Raw genomic sequence first — 19217 nt, 5'->3', positions numbered from 1 at the left:
TAACAACTGCTGTGCCAGTGGTTAATCCTTCCATGACATCTCCAAAAGGTTCTGGGACAGATTCTCACATCTTTGTTTCGGGTAAATGGTTCAAAGTCAAATTCCAGATAATTCTGCTGTCACTTCCCAGTCTTTTAACACTGCACAGCCCAATAAGGATTTGTAATGAATTTTTCTGATCTGGATCACTGATTAGCTATTTCAGCATCATTGACATGATACTGAAAAGAGTTTAATTACTATTTCCAAGAAATGTCTTCAAATACTTAATCAGTCCCATACAGAGTAACACATTGAGTAGGACTTATGAATGGTAGGCACACTGTGTGGAAAAAAAAAATTCCCTAGGGAGAGAAGAGTCTTCCAAAGCATGAAGACGATCACACTTAAAAAGCTTGATGTGGTGGCTTAGGATTCAGTGAACATTAATTCAATCCTGATAGATCAGAGATTTATGGAGCTAAAATGATTTTTCTGGAATGTTTTCAATAGAATTTAACCATAGCCCCCTGACCAGGAAAAACAAACTTACAGGATAGGCACAAGGAACTGGCCCACTGGTAAAATTTTTCATGGAAAAAAATATGTATAGGTATAGAAAAGACTCAATTTCTACATGGAATAAAAGGGGGAGATTCATTTCATGTTCTATGATATTTTAGAAACTATTTCCAAAATCTTAAACCTAAAAAATGTTAGTCATGGCAAACAAGGCTTAGTTGGAGTCACAGATCCACCCAACAACCCTTTGTAACTTGTGTGTCGCCCCTGGAGACTGAGGTCAATGACACACCCTTGGAGTAAACAATTTAGGAATTAAAGTTTCAAAAGCGAAAAAGATTCTTAGAATTCAGAGAAAGGTATCACCATCATTTTTTGACAGCTCATGTTTAAAACTAAGGCTTCCTCATATACCCTTATTCTTTACCTTTATTTCATAAGGTGTTATACTCTGTGCCAAAAATGGAGCTGGTTAAAATACTGCTCAAACATGTAAAAGCCTGTCAGCCAAAGTTGTGAAGTACTGAAATTGCACCTCAGGCTCAACAGTTAGTGACTATAGATGGTTTTAAAAGATTCTTCCAGAAAAAATGTAAACCAGAATCACTGTTATTCGTTGCCCTGTGTATCAGTATGAGGAACTGCGGCACTCCCCAACCATCATTCATTCACTCATCAACACAAAATTATCAGACCTTTACTATGGACTGGGTATCACAAGACTATGGGGATTCACAGAGCAATAAGAAGTAGATTCTACCCTTCTAGCTAGGAAAACTCTAGAACTCAATAGCTTAGGTGTCTCTGCCAACATAAAGCATAAAGGAGAGAGTTGGGCTCCTGTTGAGACTCCCCACAGCATCATAATGTAGAGACATAGATGTACTTACTCCTCAAATGAGAAGATACGCAGTAGGGGAGGTCACTGAAGTACAAAAGGTAATTCAGAACTAAGGAAGAATCAGATCTTAAACGACTCTGCATCTACTCAGAAGAGGGCAAAGAACGTGACATTGGAAATGAACACCCCATTAAGTGACTTGCCCAATGCATGACAACACTTACTCTCAGTTGCTGGATTCCAGATTCTGTATTCTTTCTTCATCTCTCATTTCCTCCCTTTAAAAATGATCAAAGATGGTGGTAAATTTCCTTCCCAAAAGTTATTTTAAATAAGATTATTCTCACCTAAATGAGGGATATAAAATTTCTGATCATAGTAAGTTTGTACCACATATTATTTCTGAATCAACTCTAACCCAGCTTTAGAAATCTTTTGCCACTGTAGTTGACCTTCCATGCCTCAAACAATAGCATTTTTTCCTCTGAGTCTTAGATTCCATTATATTTCATTCCTGACCCCTACTAAGAAAGAAAACCATCTCTTAGTTTCTGAAGGAAGAAGCAACGAGAAAGCAAAAGTTTTTAAGGAAAAGATGTGGTACACGCTGTTTTGGATCCACCCTCCTTCTATCCTTTCTTAAAATAATTCATTTACCAAGATTCTGAAGTCTGCTCGCCAGTTTCTCTCTTCTCAAAATAATTCCATTTTCATCCCACTGGCATTATGCCCACATAAATTTTCAAGAAATAAATTCATTTGTTACTCCACTGAAAAGTAGGTACTGACCTCAAAATGGGAGAACATTTCCAAATAAGAATTATCATAAATTTAAAGTATGTGCAGCATTTATGAAGATTTTCAATGGGGAGTGTTTAATGTAATTATTTAATTTAAGATTTTATTTATAGATTCATTATATAAAATTGACCTCAACTATCATCTCTTCCTTTTACCTTTTCCTCCAGAGCCTAACTAAGCCTCAATTTCTTCAACTTGCTCCTAATATGATTTTATACAAAATCCACCACTCTAACATAGCAACTATGGCCACTTACTCCTTCTTCCTTTCAACTCTCATGTTTAAATCTTAGAACTGACTTCAGGAAGGATAATGTTGCTATAGCTCATGATGCATATAGATTTGTACCTCGTCATACACTGTCAAAGAAATTATTCTGTTTAGTCTTAAGAAAAGAAAGATCCTTAGGCTTGGGAGAGAAACAGGACCACTTTCTGAACCAGATTACAAAAATACTCACTAATAGAATAACATTATTTTTTGCATATATGAAAATTTGAGACATATAAAGAAATCTTTATCATGTAAAATTTCCTTACTCAGATCACTTACTGAATCAAAGATGTTGATGGTCTAGAACCTTGAGGTAAATTGAATTATTGGCCCCAATTCTTGACCTATCCCTGTATAATGCACTTTGGCATATAACTTTATGGTTCCTTTCCCAAAAGGTAATGTGTTCTTCCCCAAGCCTTGATTTTGGCTTTCGACTTACTCTGGCTGATGGGGTGTTAACAGATGTGTACAAGTAGGAACTTGTGCAGAGAAGTGGGCCATCATCATGGGAAGAACGTGGCTGCAGCTATCTCACAGGTCCACAAAGGAGAGCTGCATGGAGCAGAGCCATGTGGTTGATGTGCATACGCACAGAATGAACCACCCGAGACAACCTGCAAATTCACAAGCAAAGAAAAAGGAAAGATTAATATTAAATGGCACTGAGATTTTGTGGTTACTCTTAAGCAGCAAAAGCTGACTGAAGTATACATTTAAACACCTTAGGTACTCTGTTTTTCCTAGTACATTGAAAATTAATTGTGGTATAAATAATTGAAAACTTCTCCAAAACACTCCAATTGTTGATTGAAAAAAAATTCTATCAGAGGATGCAAGGGTAGTTCAGTGGTAGAATTCTTGCCTGCCATGTGGGAGACCCAGGTTCGATTCCCAGCCCATGCACTTCCCGAACAAATAAGCAAACAAACAAAAACCCAAAACAAACAAAAATTCAACAAATGGTGCTGCAATTTTAAAAAATTCTATTAGTATGCTACCAATAAACAAATTATATACAGGCACCAGTGTAACAGAGAATTAATAAATATAACCATAGCTTACTAAACTTTATTTAGATGTTTATTAACCTTCTGATATATTGTAATGTAGCCAAAAGGCAAATGCTTGTAACTGTTATAACTCAATTAACTGCAGCCAAGATGTCTTTGTTTTGCTTTATAACTAACTGAAAAGCTTCATAGTCATTTAGAGACCTTGTACTTATATTGTTTTATAATTTAAAAGTCTTGTGATCCCATTAATACTCCCTTAATGTTCATTAATAAAGACACCGGAGCCAACCCACCCCAATTCCTACCTTATCATGCTAAAAAAAGGGCCAGTCCTAACCAGAGCTGGCCTGCCTGACATGAGTAGTAGCACAAAACTTTAACCTATGGTAACCTATACCTCATTGTAATACTAAAAATCATGCCCATAATCATATTAAGCTGCCATTTTGCTTACATACATCCTATGAACATGTACGCAAGCTGTCTGCACATGCTCCATAATTAGACCATCTCTATACTTCTCATCTTAAACCACTGTACTCATTATCATAAGCCTGCCTTTGCGAAGATGCTATAAGACTTGAAGCTCTTCAGTTCTGGTAGGCAGATCTGAGGCCCACAAGTCTCCTGTTCTACCTGCATCATGTTTTGCAATAAACCTCTTTCTCTCTTTGAAAGCCCAGTGTCACAGATGGCTGATACGCAAATCTGTGTTTTATACAGCATCACAAGGATTACAAACTATCAACAATAAGTTTGGTTTTCTACATGATTGTGATATCTCTAGAACACAAAACTCCATGCCGATCATTCATTTCAATGAGCTTGGAAAATCATCTTGACCACATATAATATATAGTTTTTTCATAGTTTTATTCAAAGTACACAAAATATCCTACTCTACTACTCCTTTATGTGTTAATATTTTTCAAGTTTCTAGAGATTCGTATTATTATTCATGAGCATAAAAATATATAAAAATTTTCTTACTTATTTACTTTTGGGATGTTCCTTTTAATTTCTATTATAATTTGTGTTTCTACATACATCTTTACATAGTGACTTTCTTCTGTTATTGGATATGATGCATTCCTGCAATAATTTTGTCATTTCATAAAATCCAAGTTCTATTCTATTTTTCTTTTTTTTAATCTTCATTTTTTTAATCAATCAGTTTCTCTGTTCTTCTGGTCAAGTTAAAACAAGTTACTTTTATTTTACTGAGCTTCAAGAAGTGCAAGTCAAAAACAATTTCTTAGCCCTGTTCCATGACAAATATAATCTAAAGTGGTACTTACAGATTATGCTTTATTTTATTTATTTCATTTCTCTCTCTCTCTCTCACACACACACACAGACACACACACACAAAGGCAGCTGAGAGTTAACTACATACTTTTTCTTCATATGATTTTATTTGGGTGTTTGATCTCACTGACTCCATAACTAATCAAAAGCATGGGAGTGGCAGAAAGACAGAAGCACTGACCAATGGAAGTGAATTGAGAGTGCAGAAATAGATCAACAAATCTATGGTCAACTGATTTTTGACAAGGCCCCCAAATCTTCTGAACTGGGACAAAATAGTGTTTTCAATAATTGGGCATGGAAAAAAATAATAATAATTGGGCATGGAAGAACTGGACAGCAATAGCCAAGAGAATGAAACAGGACCCCTATCTTACACCCTACACAAAAATGAACTCAAAAATTAACTCAAAGTGGGTCAAACACCTAAATAAAAGAACCAGCACCATAAAGCTTCTAAAAGAAAACATAAGGAAATATCTTCAAGACCTAGTAATAGGAGGTAGCTTCCTAAACTTTACACTCAAAGCATAAGCAACAAAAGAAAAAATAGATAAATGGCAACTCCTCAAAATTAAATGCTTCTGTACCTCAAAAGACTTCGTCAAAATGGTGAAGAGGCAGCCAACACAATGGGAGAAAATATTTGGAAATCATGTATCAGACAAGGGTTTGATTTCTTGTATATACAAAGAAATCATACAATTCAACAAAAAAAGAACAAAGAATCCAATTATAAAATGGGCTAAAGAGATGAATAGGCATTTTTTCTGAAGAGCAAATAGATGGCTCAAAAGCACATGAAGAGATATCCATCTTCATTGCCTAAAAGGGAAATGCAGATCAAGACTACAATGAGATCCATTTCATACCTATAAGTATGGCTGCTATTAAACAAACAGGAAACTATAAATGTTGGAGAGGATACAGAGAAACTGAGACACCTATGCACTGATGGTGGGACTGTATAATGGTGCAACCACTATGGAAGACTGTTTGGTGGTTCCTTAGGAAACTAATATCAAGTTGCCCTATGACCCAGCAATAGCACTACTTGGTATATACCTAGAAGAGCTGAAAGCAACGACACAAACAGACATTAGCACACCAATGTTCATCGCAGCATTATTCACAATCACCAAAAGATGGAAACAAATCAAATGCCCATGAACAGACGAGTGTATCAACAAAATGTGGCATATACATAAGATGGAATATTATGCAGAAGTAAGACAAAATGACATCCTGAAGCACATGACAAGATGGATGAGCCTTGAGGACATAATGCTGAGTGAAATTAGCCAGACACAAAAGGATAGATACTGTATGACTCAACTTTTATGGCCAGCATAAAGGTATAATCAGAGGCTTATAATTCAGAATATAGGGGACTTAGAGATACATAGAAGCAAGAGATGGGTGAACCATTAGCTAATGAGGTTGAACTCCAATGTAAGGGAATAGACAGGAGCAAAGGTGATTCTCTAGTGGGTCTAGAAGTAGTATTACCATATTGAAGATGGATAAAATTGAAAGGGGTTGTACAGACCTACATGTCCCACTGATTCACACTAGAAATATGAATTCATTCTTGTAAGAATTACTTCAAAGACATGATTCTTGTATAAAGAGTGTTTAAGTTCAGGGTACAGGGGGAAAACTGTTATTGTATGCTATGAGCTATGTTCAAAATGAAACCATCAGCACTACCACAGCAAAAGCAGAGGTAAATAACAGGTTGAGGGACAAGAGTTAAGAGGAGGCTTAGATTTCCTATTTGGCGAGAGTGTGTTTATTGGTTTTCTTTCTCTTGGGAACAATGAAATTGTCTAAAATTGAGAATGTTGATGTACTATAGACTTTGGACTTTTTACATGGTGCCCGTTGAATGCAGGTGGATGAAGGATGCACTGAAGGAAGTAGATTAGCCAACAATAATGTATGCATATGAATAGACTAATGAACAATAGTGTATACAAATGAATAGATTAGCGAACAATAGTGTATACATATGAATGAAGGTTGTGCTGCTACAAAAAGGAACAAAGTCATGAGGCATGCAATGATGTGAACGAACATGTGGAACATTTGGTGAGACAAAATAAGCCAGAAACAAAAGAACAACAATAAAATGGTCACCTTTAGAAATGCTTATAAGAAAACAGGGGCCTAGATTGTAAGGTTTTAGAGCAGACACATTAAGTCCAGAGTGGTGATTAATATTTCCGGATTTTGAGAGGCTGTTTTATATATATATAACCTGATATTTAGTGATAAGAATGAAGTCGACCAGGTTGGGGTTAAAGTAATTCAGAACACAGGGGTAAGGAAGACAGTGTCTATACTTTAGAACCACACATACTCTTTGAGACCAATGGAAGAAAGGTTTATTTGATCTGGAACTGAAATTTTCTGTAGTGTATAATCTAATTCAACCTATCTGTATAGCTCATCTGAACAACTAAAACACAGGGAGCACAGAATAAGAAGTCCTTTAATCCTGTATAGATTATTTTGTAATGCCTGGAAACATCCTAGAGTATATCAGCAGATAATCAAAAAGTATTGGCAAAGTCCCTTGAGGGATGGGAGAATGAATATGGAACTATTAAACCTTACCATCAAGGAATCCCTTGATACTGTGTCAAACTTTAGGGACACCCAAATCAACAGGCCATGCTCTCGATCATGACTCATACTCTTCTGAAGCTTATGTAGGTAGTGGAGAAGCTTAGACTACCTATAGGCACGCCTAAGAGTTACTTCTGGAGGACCTCTGTTCTTGCTCATGTTGCTCAGATGTGGCCTCAGTCTCTCTAAGCCCAACTCTGCAAGTGAAATTATTGCCCTCCCCCCTATGTGGGACATACCTTCCAGGGGTGAAAGTCTCCCTGGTGACATGGGAGATGACTCCCAGGGATGAATAAAGACCCGGCATGATGGGATCAATAATTCCATCCAAAAGAGGGAAAAGAAGTGTAATTAATAAAATATCAGTGGCAGAGAGAGTTCAAATAGTGTAGAGAGGCTACTCTGGAGGTTGCCGTTACTCAAGCTTCAGGTAGCCCTTGCTACCCATCATAACCTGCCAACCCCCAATCAGGACCATTGCAGTCAATCCTAAAGAACACCTAGGGCAATATATAAGATTCCACAAGGGTTCCATGCACTAGAGTAACTTTCCAGAAACCTACAACCTCCAGATGGGTCTCTGATCCACATAAGTCCTGAAACCTAGCTCAGCCTCTCCAGAACATCAGATAGCCCCATCTCCCTACCCCATTATAGTGACAGACCCTTCCAATATCAAAAATTTAGAATTGCCAAAGCCCCAACAACTGTAAATAGAGCTATGAAAAAATCAAAGGTGATGGTGGAGTTATACATAGAAGATAGGATTTAACAAATGAATATGAACGCTGAATCATTAAATTATTATTTTTTTTTAGTCTCCAGTATTTTAGAGCAGCTGGAAGTAAAAACCTAAAATATTGAAATCGTAACCCATGTCAAAGTCTGAAATATGTTTTACAACTAACTGTAGTGCTGTGCTTTGAAATTTATACCTTTTTTGTATACATGTTATTTTTCACAAAAAAAAAGAAGGAAAAAAAGTCGACTGTAATGATTACAAAACATTCAAGCCCTCTACCCTCCTATATTCTGAAACAGCTAGAAGTAAAAATCTGAGAGGATCATATGGTAGCCTGTTATAGCTTGCTAGCTGCTGGAATGCAATATGCCAGAATCAGAATGGCTTTTAAAAGGAGGAATTTAATAAATTGCTAGTTTACAGTTCTAAGGCTGAGAAAATGTCCCAATTACAACAAGTCTATAGAAATGTTCAATCAAAGGCATCCAGGAAATGATACCTTGGTTCAAGAAGGCCAATGAAGTTCAGGGTTTCTCTCTCAAGTGAGAAGGTACATGACAAACACAGTCAGGACTTCTCTCTCAGCTGGAAGGGCACATGGTGAACACAGCGTCATCTGCTAGCTTTCTCTCCTGGCTTCTGGTTTCATGAAACTCCCCAGGAGTTGTTTTGTTTCTTCATTTCCAAAGGCCACTGGCTCGCAGACTCTGCTTCGCGGTGCTGTAGCATTCTCTGCTCTCTCCGAATCTCCTTCATTCTCCAATGTTTCCTCTTTTATAGGACTCCAGAAACTTATCAAGATCCACCCAAATGGGTGGAGACATGTCCTCACCTAGTCCAGTTTAACAACCACTCTTGATTAAATCACATCTCCAGGGAGATGATCTGATTACAGTTTCAAACATACAGTATTTAGATTAAAACAAGGCTTTTCTAGGGGACATACATCCTTTCACACCAGCACATAGTCCATAACAAACTCTGGGGTCTGTCCTGTAACCATTTTTGAAGAGTGCTTTGAAAACTATTGCTTTTTATTTCTTTGCTTTGTGTATATGTTATACCATACAATTTAAAATTTTTTTTAAAAAAAGAAAGAAAGAATCTTCACCAATTCACACTCTCTCAGGCTTAAATATAATTCCAGACTGATATGCCTAGAATGATGGCAAATTATAAATCATAACTACACTTCTAAGAGAATTTCACCTGATTTTAGCAAAGCAACCAACTATAGAGCAATAAAAAAGGCCAATAAAGCTTGTTCACAAAGGCCTTTTTAAGGATTCTTTCTACCTCTTGAATTTTCTTATTTTGGAGCTCAGAATAAGGCAGCTTAGAGGAAACTAAACTTTTCCTGGAGTAACTTCTAGTGCTAAATAGAGTCCCAGTACTTCATTTTTCTTTCAAATAACCATAAACTTGGATATTTTAATATGAAAATGATTGTTTAATAGCATCTCTATTAAAATGATTCACTCATCTTCTGCCAACACTGGCTGTCTAAAATTCTCATTGAATAAGGCAAGAGTTCCAGACTTCAGTCCACCACCAAATATTCTAGGTGTAATTCTCCAGAGCAGCATTAATGTTGCCACGAATGTGTATCTATAGTTCTGAGATCATTATATCGTCATCCTATTGCGCCTTCCAGCACTTGGTAGAATTTTATATTCAGTTCTTTGCATGGATGATAGTTTTTAAGTAAAAATTTGAAGTCTTATTTTAATTTTGAAAAGTCTGAAGACTATTTTAAGTATCCTACACTTAAAGTGTAGGAATTTTAGCTATCAGAATGGACAAAAATCCTCCCACTAAATGAATGCCACCCTAACCAAGCAGAACCCCCTACAATCACTCTATTCTATATCACTTAACAGTTACTTTTGAAATACATTATAAAATAATGACCTATATACATGCACCTTGTGTATCCAAACTTGAGGATTAAGAACTCATCTCTTAAGTCATACAGAACTGACATCATATCCCTGCTCTCTTATTACTAGCTGTGTGATGTTAGTCAAACTTAAGTTTCCTCATTTAAAAAAAAAGTTGAGATAAAATTCAAGAGAATATCTGGAAGAATAAGTACTCAAAAAATAGTATTTATTAAAATTACAGTATTTTTATAATCAATAAATCAGTGTAGTTCCTTTTGGAGGTAATACATATTTCCAATTACACTGAATTTGTTCATTTTCAACATCACTTCCTGGCCAATCCTTGCTGAATTAGTTTATTATAAGTCTTGCAAGAATCAGATAAAATTAAAGAGCAACCTAAATAAATAGCAAGACATCCTATGTTCATGGATAAAAAGATTTATTGTTAAGATGTCAATACTACCCAAAATGATCTACAGATTCAATACAATACCTTTAAAAATCCCAGCAGCCTTTTTTTACAGATATGGAAATGCTGATACCCAAATTTATATGGAATTGCAAGGGACCCCAAATAGCCAAATCAACATTTCAAAGGAAGAACAAAATTGGAGTTCTTACACTTCCCAATTTCAAAACTTACTACAAAAGCCACAGTAATCAAAGCAGTGTGTTACTGGCACATGGACATAGATAAATGAAAGTCATCAAGAAGCTGAAAGCAACAAAATCTGGAAGAGAAGGGAGAGACCAGTACTTGTCTCCATGTGCCTTACCATGTAGAAGAGGAGCCAAGGATCACTGGCAACCAGTCTTCAGGAAGAAAGGATCGCCTTGATGATGCCTTGATTTGGGCAATTTCTTGGTCTCAAACTGTAAACTAATAAATTCTCATTGTTTAAAGTGAACCCATTCCTAGGCTTTAAACAGCCTACCAAACTAAAATAGTCCCTCAGAAAGGTGAAAATAGAAATACCGTATGACTTACAATCCCACTTTTTTGTATATACCCAAAAGAATTGAAAGCAAGGATTTCAACAGACATTTGTACATCAATATTTAAGCAGCATTATTCACAATAGCCAAAAGGGAGAAGTAAACCTAGTATCCATAAACACATGAGTGAATAAACACACTGTGGTATACACACACAATGGACTATTATTCAGCCTTAAAGGAATGAAGTTCTGATGCATGCTACAACATGAATGAACCTTAAAGACATCATATTGAGTGAAATAAACCAGACACAAACTTGACAAATATTGTATGATTTTGTTTATATGAAATACCTAGAAGAAGCAAATTTCATAGAGAGTTTGAGTAGATTGCAGACTATCAGGGGACTGGGAGGGAGGGGAAGAGGGAGTTATTGCTTAATAGATGTAGAGTTTCTACTTGAAGTGATGAAAAGTTGTCGTAATGACTATTGGTGACAGGAGCACAATATTGTGAATGTAATTTAGTACTACTGAATTGTACACTTGAAAAGTGGTTAAAATGGGAAATATAAGTTGTATATACATATTTCTACAAAAAAACTTATAAAAATAAAAATAAAATGAGTAGGATTAAATTTTGGTACATTAAACATTGTTATAGGGTGCAGGCTATCTCAGAGAGATCCTAATATCTATTTGCTTACATAAATTAGCCCTACTATCTCAATTAATTTTATTACAAGAACTAATTCACATGCCGAAACAATAGGAAAAATAAAGAGTGGATATTAAAAAGTTGATTGAAATAATGAATTATGTTATTTTTCAATCATTCACTGCCTTCCCTATAAAAGGACTATATTTTACTGCCTTATGACCACCACACTTGTTCATTTTAATTACTTTGGCAAAAGAAATGTTGAAATAACATTACCACATCTGAGTAGAAATTTTAAGAGTCATCCAGTGATCCCACACTTGCTCTCTTTCCTCCTCTACAAGAATGGCATGGGGTTGTCCCTTCAATTTTGGATCTCGGAAGGAATACCTATGAAGCATAATTGCAATCAATCCAGAATTAACTATATCAGAGAAGTAGCCAACTCAAAATACTTGTGACTTGAGTGGGACTGAGTGAGAAATAAATCCTTATTGTGCTAAATCCCTGATACTGGGGAACTGTATATTACAAGAGTATAAACTAGGCAAAGCTGACTAATACAAAGAATTGTTGTCCGGAATAAGGCACTAACATGATAGAAAACAAAATATGAGATAGTGATTTAGGGGCTGGATGAAAGAGAAACTATTTCTGAAGGTGAGGAAATGATGGCCCATATTATGTAGTGATTAACGGTTGTCCACCTTAACTTGGAAGATAACATAGCAAAACATAGCAAAAAAAAAAAAGCTTTAGGAAAAAAGACTGAGAAACAGAATACTAATAACTTGATTTCACTGCTATTAGATGAATTTGATAAGGTATTACCAAACAGAAAAAAGAAAAAAAATTGCAACTGGCCAGTTGGCAAACGAAGTTGAAACATACAACTGTTTTTCATCTCTCTTGTTTCTCAAAAAATTTGAAAAACAAAGCCAGTGAAGAGTCAACATTATGGCAAAGTCCAAACCAAGGCTGAGGAAAACAAGACCTTATATGCAACTTCTCAAAATTAATTAAAGTGGTGTCTATTAAAACATTTCAGGCAGATAAAATGATTCAGGGACAAGAGATGAAAGCTGTGGCTCTCCTATGGAATCATAATAAGCTCAAGTTATATGTAAGTAGATCAAGGGACTGATAGAGATATGTGAATTGTGTGTGGCTTCATGGAATCAAATAAATAAAAAGAGTTGAATTTCCAAAAGAATCAACAGCCTAGATTCAAAGAGACTGACTGAACTTAACATGACACTTTTACCACCTCTGCCTTCTGAAAGCAAAAAGTAGAATGAGAAACCTGTTGTGCTTCCAAGGAAGGCATATTTTCCAATGCCTTGCTCAATCGTGGCTAAGAAAGAAAATAGAAAAGGAAGAATCTCCCCCAAAAATGGAACCAGAGACAGAGAGAACAAGAAATGAGGAACTTCTTTCAAGGAGCAGAATTTGGGTCTTAAAAATAAAAAAATAAAAAAAATCCCTCTGTGAGTTAAGAGGCTCAGTAAGATTTCAGAATTACTGTGGAGCTGAGATTCCTGTGTACCTCCCATTCATTCTTTGTCCAAATGGAATTGTTTATTACATTTATCCTGTGCCTGTTCTGCCATTATATGTTAGCTACAATGGTGGGGCCAGATAAATATATTTTGTTCTTGCGTCTCAAATAGATTTACATCAAAGCCTGAGATAGAGATTTTCACAATATCCTGCATTTAGGCCAATTGCTATGATTGTATGTGACTTTGAGTGGGTATTCTATATTAGTAGGGTCAATATATTTATAGTAAGGGAAATAAACACATATTTGAGATCAAGAGGTAGGACTGTGATAGTTTATTATTCATGCCAATTATTCTCAGCCTTTCCAGAAGAAGATTTTATTTTCCTGCCCAAATTTTATCAAGTTTGGCCATTTTCTTTCTTTTGGCTAATGAAACCTGCAGCGATGTATGCCACATTCAAGCAGAGGCTTTTATAACCATTGCATAGTTCTGTGTTTTCTATTATTCCTCTTCCATGAGAATAGAATGTCCAAAATCCAGAAACCCTCAAACTGGCTCAAACAACAGAGAAAACATGTGAAACAGAATCACAGCCATCCAAAGCCAACAGTAAAAGAATCACACATGACCCACAAAGATTATGTTACATGAGCAAGAAATAATACTTGGTTGTCTTAAGTCATTCAGATTTGGGAATCATTTTCCCCATATGATAAACCTAATAAAAATTTTATTAAAAATATATAGATGAGGGTAGGCCATGGTGGCTTAGCAGGGAGAGTTCTCGCCTGCCATGCCAGAGACCTGGGTTCGATTCCCAGTGCCTCGCCATGAAAAAAAGAAAAAAAATATATATATATATAGGTGGGCACCACATTTAATGAGATATGCTAAGAAAAATCACTTTGATTTTTTTGAAAAGTGAAAAAGAGTATTGCCTAACAATGATCAATTCTGGGGTGTTTAGTGAACACATTTCATTTGTCGATTACCAATATATATTTCATTTATGCATTACCAATGTATAATACATATTTGAACAACCTCCCTATATGTTAATTATTTTCCATATTATGAACCCTTCTTCTCTGTGAGAATTCAGAAAACTTCTTTACACCTTGAGTACAAACATCTGACCGTGGTCCTGCCAATCTGAAACAACCAAGTAAGTTTGGATTTAGAATGAAGCAATGACCTCTGGAGGTTTCATTCAGGGAAAATGACCATCAGCAAACATGTGGCAGACCCATTTGGTTCTTCAGAAGTGACAGCTGGTGGAACAGCCAGTATTGAGAGTACGAAACTAGGCAGTCATGTCCCTGAAAACTCCTTGTCATGTAGTTCTACATTGTGGCTGATTTCAAACCGCAGAGCCCATCTCTCTTTACCTTCCAAATAGCCTTTAATAAACTACTCTTTTTTATTAAACTAGCCAGAGAGGACTCTTGTTTACAAGTAGGCATTCAAACCAATACATATAGGAACCAGGAAACACTGCATTTCGTTACAAGCTGTACGTGAGAGGAGAATGATTTATATTCCTAGTGTAAACCAATGTCTCCTGGGAAATGACATTCCACAACCGCTACCATAAGGTAGAGAGTCAAGAAGAGGTTTATCAGTACAAAATTGGATGGTCTCCGCTTCTTGAATATTTCTGGAAAGTACTGCATTGCAACACATACTTATACTTCATTGGTTTATACATCTATTTTCCCACTTTCATTCTGACTGCCCCTTCCACTAATTAAGTCCTCATCACGTCTTGTAAGAACTAATGAAATGGTTTTCCTAACCCAACTTCCACATTGCTGCTAGGGTAGATCTTTTTGCTTCACCACGTAAGAGCTACACACTTACTACAGGAAAAATCCTTCACAATGTGGCCCCAAACAACCTTTCCAGCCTCTTTCCAACTATATTCTCTCACGCATCCTTCACTTCAGCTATATGAAACTTCTGAAAAGTGTCCTCACTGATACCTTACTACTAGACACATTTATTCAGCTCGCCACCTGAAATGTCTCCCCTGCCCACCCCTGGCCAGTGCTCCTTACACCTGAACATACAGACACTGGAGAGAATGAAAAAGAAATTCTGTTCTGCATCAAGACTCACTCAAATACACCTCTCTAGGAAGTTTGCTGATCCCTCCATGGGAAATTCACCACTTCCAAAGCACTGTGTGTCTCTCTTTTAGCATCTCATTTTCTTTGGTTGGTGCTGTTTAATTTGTTGGCAGGTCTGCACATCCACACTGCATGGTAAGCTCCTATGGGGCAGAGGTCATGGTTGTACCATCTCTGAAAACCCAGAGTAGACAACAACAGGTTTTGTCTCCAATCAGTGCTCCAAGAATATGTACAGATAAAAGAAATAAAAAGAATAGCCTTGCACTGTACAAAACAGTTGACAGAACAGGACTGCATTTCCTCAAAGTCTATTTTTCCCTGCCTAGGCCACAGCAGCAGCAAGAAATTTTTTGTTTCTAGGTGGCAGTGGAGTCTTTTACAAGTAGTGAATGAAACAATGTTCTAGGAAAGATCAAAACAGGAAAAGAGCTGCATCCAGCTTTCTCCTTAAGTCTGATTCCATCAATGTTTGATTACAATATTTAACTATTGGCTTCTTCCTAGAATAGTAAACTGTCCTACACGGTGTAACCTCACACTGGCTGTCCAACAAGGATAGGGGCAGGAGGTTCTCTTTTGACAGGGAGGAAAAACTGACGTACTAGAATCCAGCTGTTCAGTGAATCCAGAGTATGTGGGAATCACCATATGAAATAGTATATCATGGTACAGTTATGGACTTGACATCTTTGTCCCGGGTGACAGAATTCCCTTGCTCTCTTCCAACAAAAGCAGTTTGTTTAAAACTAAAAATTCAGCCATAAAATGATTATTTGATTTAAACATTTCTCAGTCCCAATTCTTACCAAAGGGTTTGGACACAATAGATGTTCAATAAAAATTACATGTATTGAAAAAAGAAAAGAAAGTCAATTGTGATGATAAAAAAAAGAACTTATTCCTTTTAGCCTCCTATATTCTGAGGCAGCAGAAGGAAAAATCTGAGAAGACAGTATGATAGCCCTTGACAAACTCTGGGATCTGTCTTGTAACTACTTGTTGAAGAGTGCTTTGAAAACTATTGCTTTTTTCTTTCTTTACTTTGTATATATGTTATATTACACAATAAAAAAGTTAAAATCATTAGTTGAATTGCAAATAATGAACCAATGTCTCTTCTTCCACCCTCAACCACCCACCCCCAACAAAAGGATAAGTTAACCTACTGCTCTGGTTATAAGTATAATGATTTTGACACTCTACCTCCTTATATCCCATGTCAAATTTTACGCTTTTATGATACCCAAAATACCTCATTAACTTTAGTCAATCAGTCCTGACTCAAAGTAATATCAGTGACAATTTTACTTACACATAGACATAATCGTTCCCTTTTATTGACCTCCTTTTTAACAGAATCTATATCGGCAATTTCTCCAACTTTGGGGGTCCTAGTCAAGGAAGGATACATATCCTTAATGGATTTTGAATGATTCCCTTTCCAAATCTATCAGATTACAAGTCATTGATTTTTGCAGTGCTGAAATACAAGGATCAAGTCGCTCTTAAATTAAATTGAAAAACTAACTTCTGAGAATGAAGAATAAGTTGGAGAAGCCTTCAGAGCCTTATAACACAAGCCATAATTCCTTAGACTAAAATTAAATGCAGTGGAAAAAAAGCAATGAGTTCTCAAACGCCAACAAGAGAGACAAAGAGGGTATTAACTTGGTGTGTCTCAATCTGAAAGAAAGTAATATTCATTGAGAGTAATAAATTTTTATGTGAACTTTATTGGTAATTCATCTGTTAGGTCAAATCAAAATGTAACATAAGGGAACATTCAAATACGAAGGTTATATGCTTGTGGAGAATAAAAGGAAGATATTGAAAGAGCCATGATTAATACAGTAAATGATTGAGAAGTGATTTAATGAAACAGCTGTTTCATCTTTTTTTTTTTTTTACTTTCTGGATAATAAACATGAAAGTGTATACTTCTGCAAAATCAAATACTGTTTGCTTTCCCTAGAGTAAAACAGAATCTTACTATGTTTGTAGCTACAAAAAGATACCAAGTAGCAATTCATGTGCTTTTATTCATTTTTAGGACATGAAAGAGATCAATTGTCATGAAAATATTCATCCCTTACTTATTAAAATAAAAAATAGGCCCAGATATAATGGAAACGGAAAAAAAATTATGAGCTCTTCATAAATATTTATGGATCTCAAATTTTCCAGTGTGCATAAAATAGGGTCTACTTTAGCTGACCATCAAGTAAATGAGCACTGTGCCTAATCACAGTAAAGAAAAAAGAAAGTGATTTGGTAGAAATAACAATCACTGTTAGAAAAAGCCTAGTTTCAACATACTCAAATCCTCCTCATTCTTTGCAGAATAGAATTTCACCGATAATTACTAAGGCATATTATACCTAGAAATGGCTTTTTTATTACTGTATATGAAATAAGATACCTAGATATCTTAATATAGAATCCATCTCTATGTAAAGGGAGAGGTGGACAACTAAAGCATCTCTGCTCTGTTTCCAACTTTCTGCACTAGAGTTTCTGAGATTTTAAAACAACAATATTTTCTAAAAAGAAGAGATGTAACTCAGTAGTATGATCTAGCTATAAGTGTTATCAATTTATAAATGCAGAAATTTAGAGAAGTTACTTGAGGTGAACAGCCCTAATTTTGTAATTGTATTCTAAATTATCAACAAGAAATCAGTGAACTTCGTATGTCTTGGGATACAGGTTAAAAGGATCTTCTTGTATCTTTACCTTTCAGTTCTGAACACATTTAGATGCTACTGCATCTAGAAAGTAATTGCAAACTTCCCTTTGAGAAGTGGTAAAAAGATGCTGCATGTTTCCCTTGGATCAGTTTTATGATCCTCAAGGAACAGAGAGCTGGGCTGGGGCCTTTTTTTAACTTATATCCAAGAGGGTCTTGGAGAAGGATTAAGAGTTTCCAAAAGTGAAAGTCACTGTGGCCAGATTGTTTGAAGAAGCAGAGACTGAAAAGAAGCAACCATCCAGGAACTGGGCATTGACCTGAGGATGCAGGAGCTGCAGCCAGAAGCCTTCAGAAAGAGTGACACAGAGTGCTCACAAAAGCAGGGAAGATACACACAGAATTATCTTTATATACCCGCAAGGCCAGCCTGCAAAGTCATATTCTAATACCATCAACTCAATAATTAAGACATTATCTGTTTCCTTTTCTCCATCTTCCTATGCAAGTGCCTTTTCCAAATGGGCAACAATCATAGCTAGTTGGTGCAATGAAGGTTGAAAAGAAAAGAGAGAGCTACCATGCCCTCACTCCCACTGCAAGCTGCCAGACAGGTGAGATTCAGCTGCAGGATGAAAAATGTATTGAAGTTAAATGAAGTCCAAAGTTTTATTATTTTCCAGAACTGAATTTTCATATTTCAGAATTGAACTGTTTAAAATTTGAAATGATATTAGGACCATCACATCGCAAGATGTGAGTTTAGTCATTTTCCCACCTCTGGATTCAGGAGTTGTTATGACATCTTTCTTCTATTTCCTACAATGTTGCTATCTGTGGATTGATTAACGCTATAACTGAAAATACCACGATGGTCCAGGGACCCTAGGGCCACCTAAACAAGCTTTAATTCAGTCTGGCTCCCACCCAGTTCTAATTATCTGATATGTGGAAAGATGTAAAAGGGGTGAAAATGGAAGCCTGTGCCTCAAGGAAAGAGGAGATAAATCAAGGTAAAGTAGAATGGGAAGGAGGGAAACTATTCCCTCCAAAACAAGGAAAGGAATAAAATTGCATGCCCTAACAGCCTAATAAGTGCTCCAGCACAAAAATGTCCTGTCCATGCTGGAGTCAGGCCTCCCACTGAGCAGAAGGAATAAACTGTGAGAGGACCAAGTCCTAGAGAAAATGTTTTTGTAGCTAACTCACTTAAGTTATTAACATATTCAGAAAAGAAATATCAAGGCTTTCTTCTATTACCCTGGTGATGTCTATTATTTCGGCATTTCTCCAAA

General features: G+C 36.2%; 1 long non-coding RNA gene across 6 annotated transcripts in view; it reads right to left on the bottom strand.

The window, feature by feature from the left end:
• LOC143689000 (uncharacterized) overlaps positions 1-19217 on the bottom strand; it is a 221443-nt gene that overhangs the window by 94750 nt on the left and 107476 nt on the right. For all 6 annotated transcript variants that reach the window (XR_013178447.1, XR_013178444.1, XR_013178445.1 and 3 more), the window contains 2 exons: positions 2860-3034; positions 1567-1620 (listed from right to left, as the gene is read on the bottom strand). This is a non-coding gene — a long non-coding RNA (uncharacterized LOC143689000). The remainder of the gene's footprint in view (positions 1-1566; positions 1621-2859; positions 3035-19217) is intronic.

Source organism: Tamandua tetradactyla, chromosome 6, assembly GCF_023851605.1.
Source record: "Tamandua tetradactyla isolate mTamTet1 chromosome 6, mTamTet1.pri, whole genome shotgun sequence".
In the NCBI taxonomy this organism is placed as follows: Eukaryota; Metazoa; Chordata; class Mammalia; order Pilosa; family Myrmecophagidae; genus Tamandua; species Tamandua tetradactyla.
Note: the sequence above shows the minus strand (reverse complement) of the source record. Positions and strands in the feature narration are given on the sequence as shown.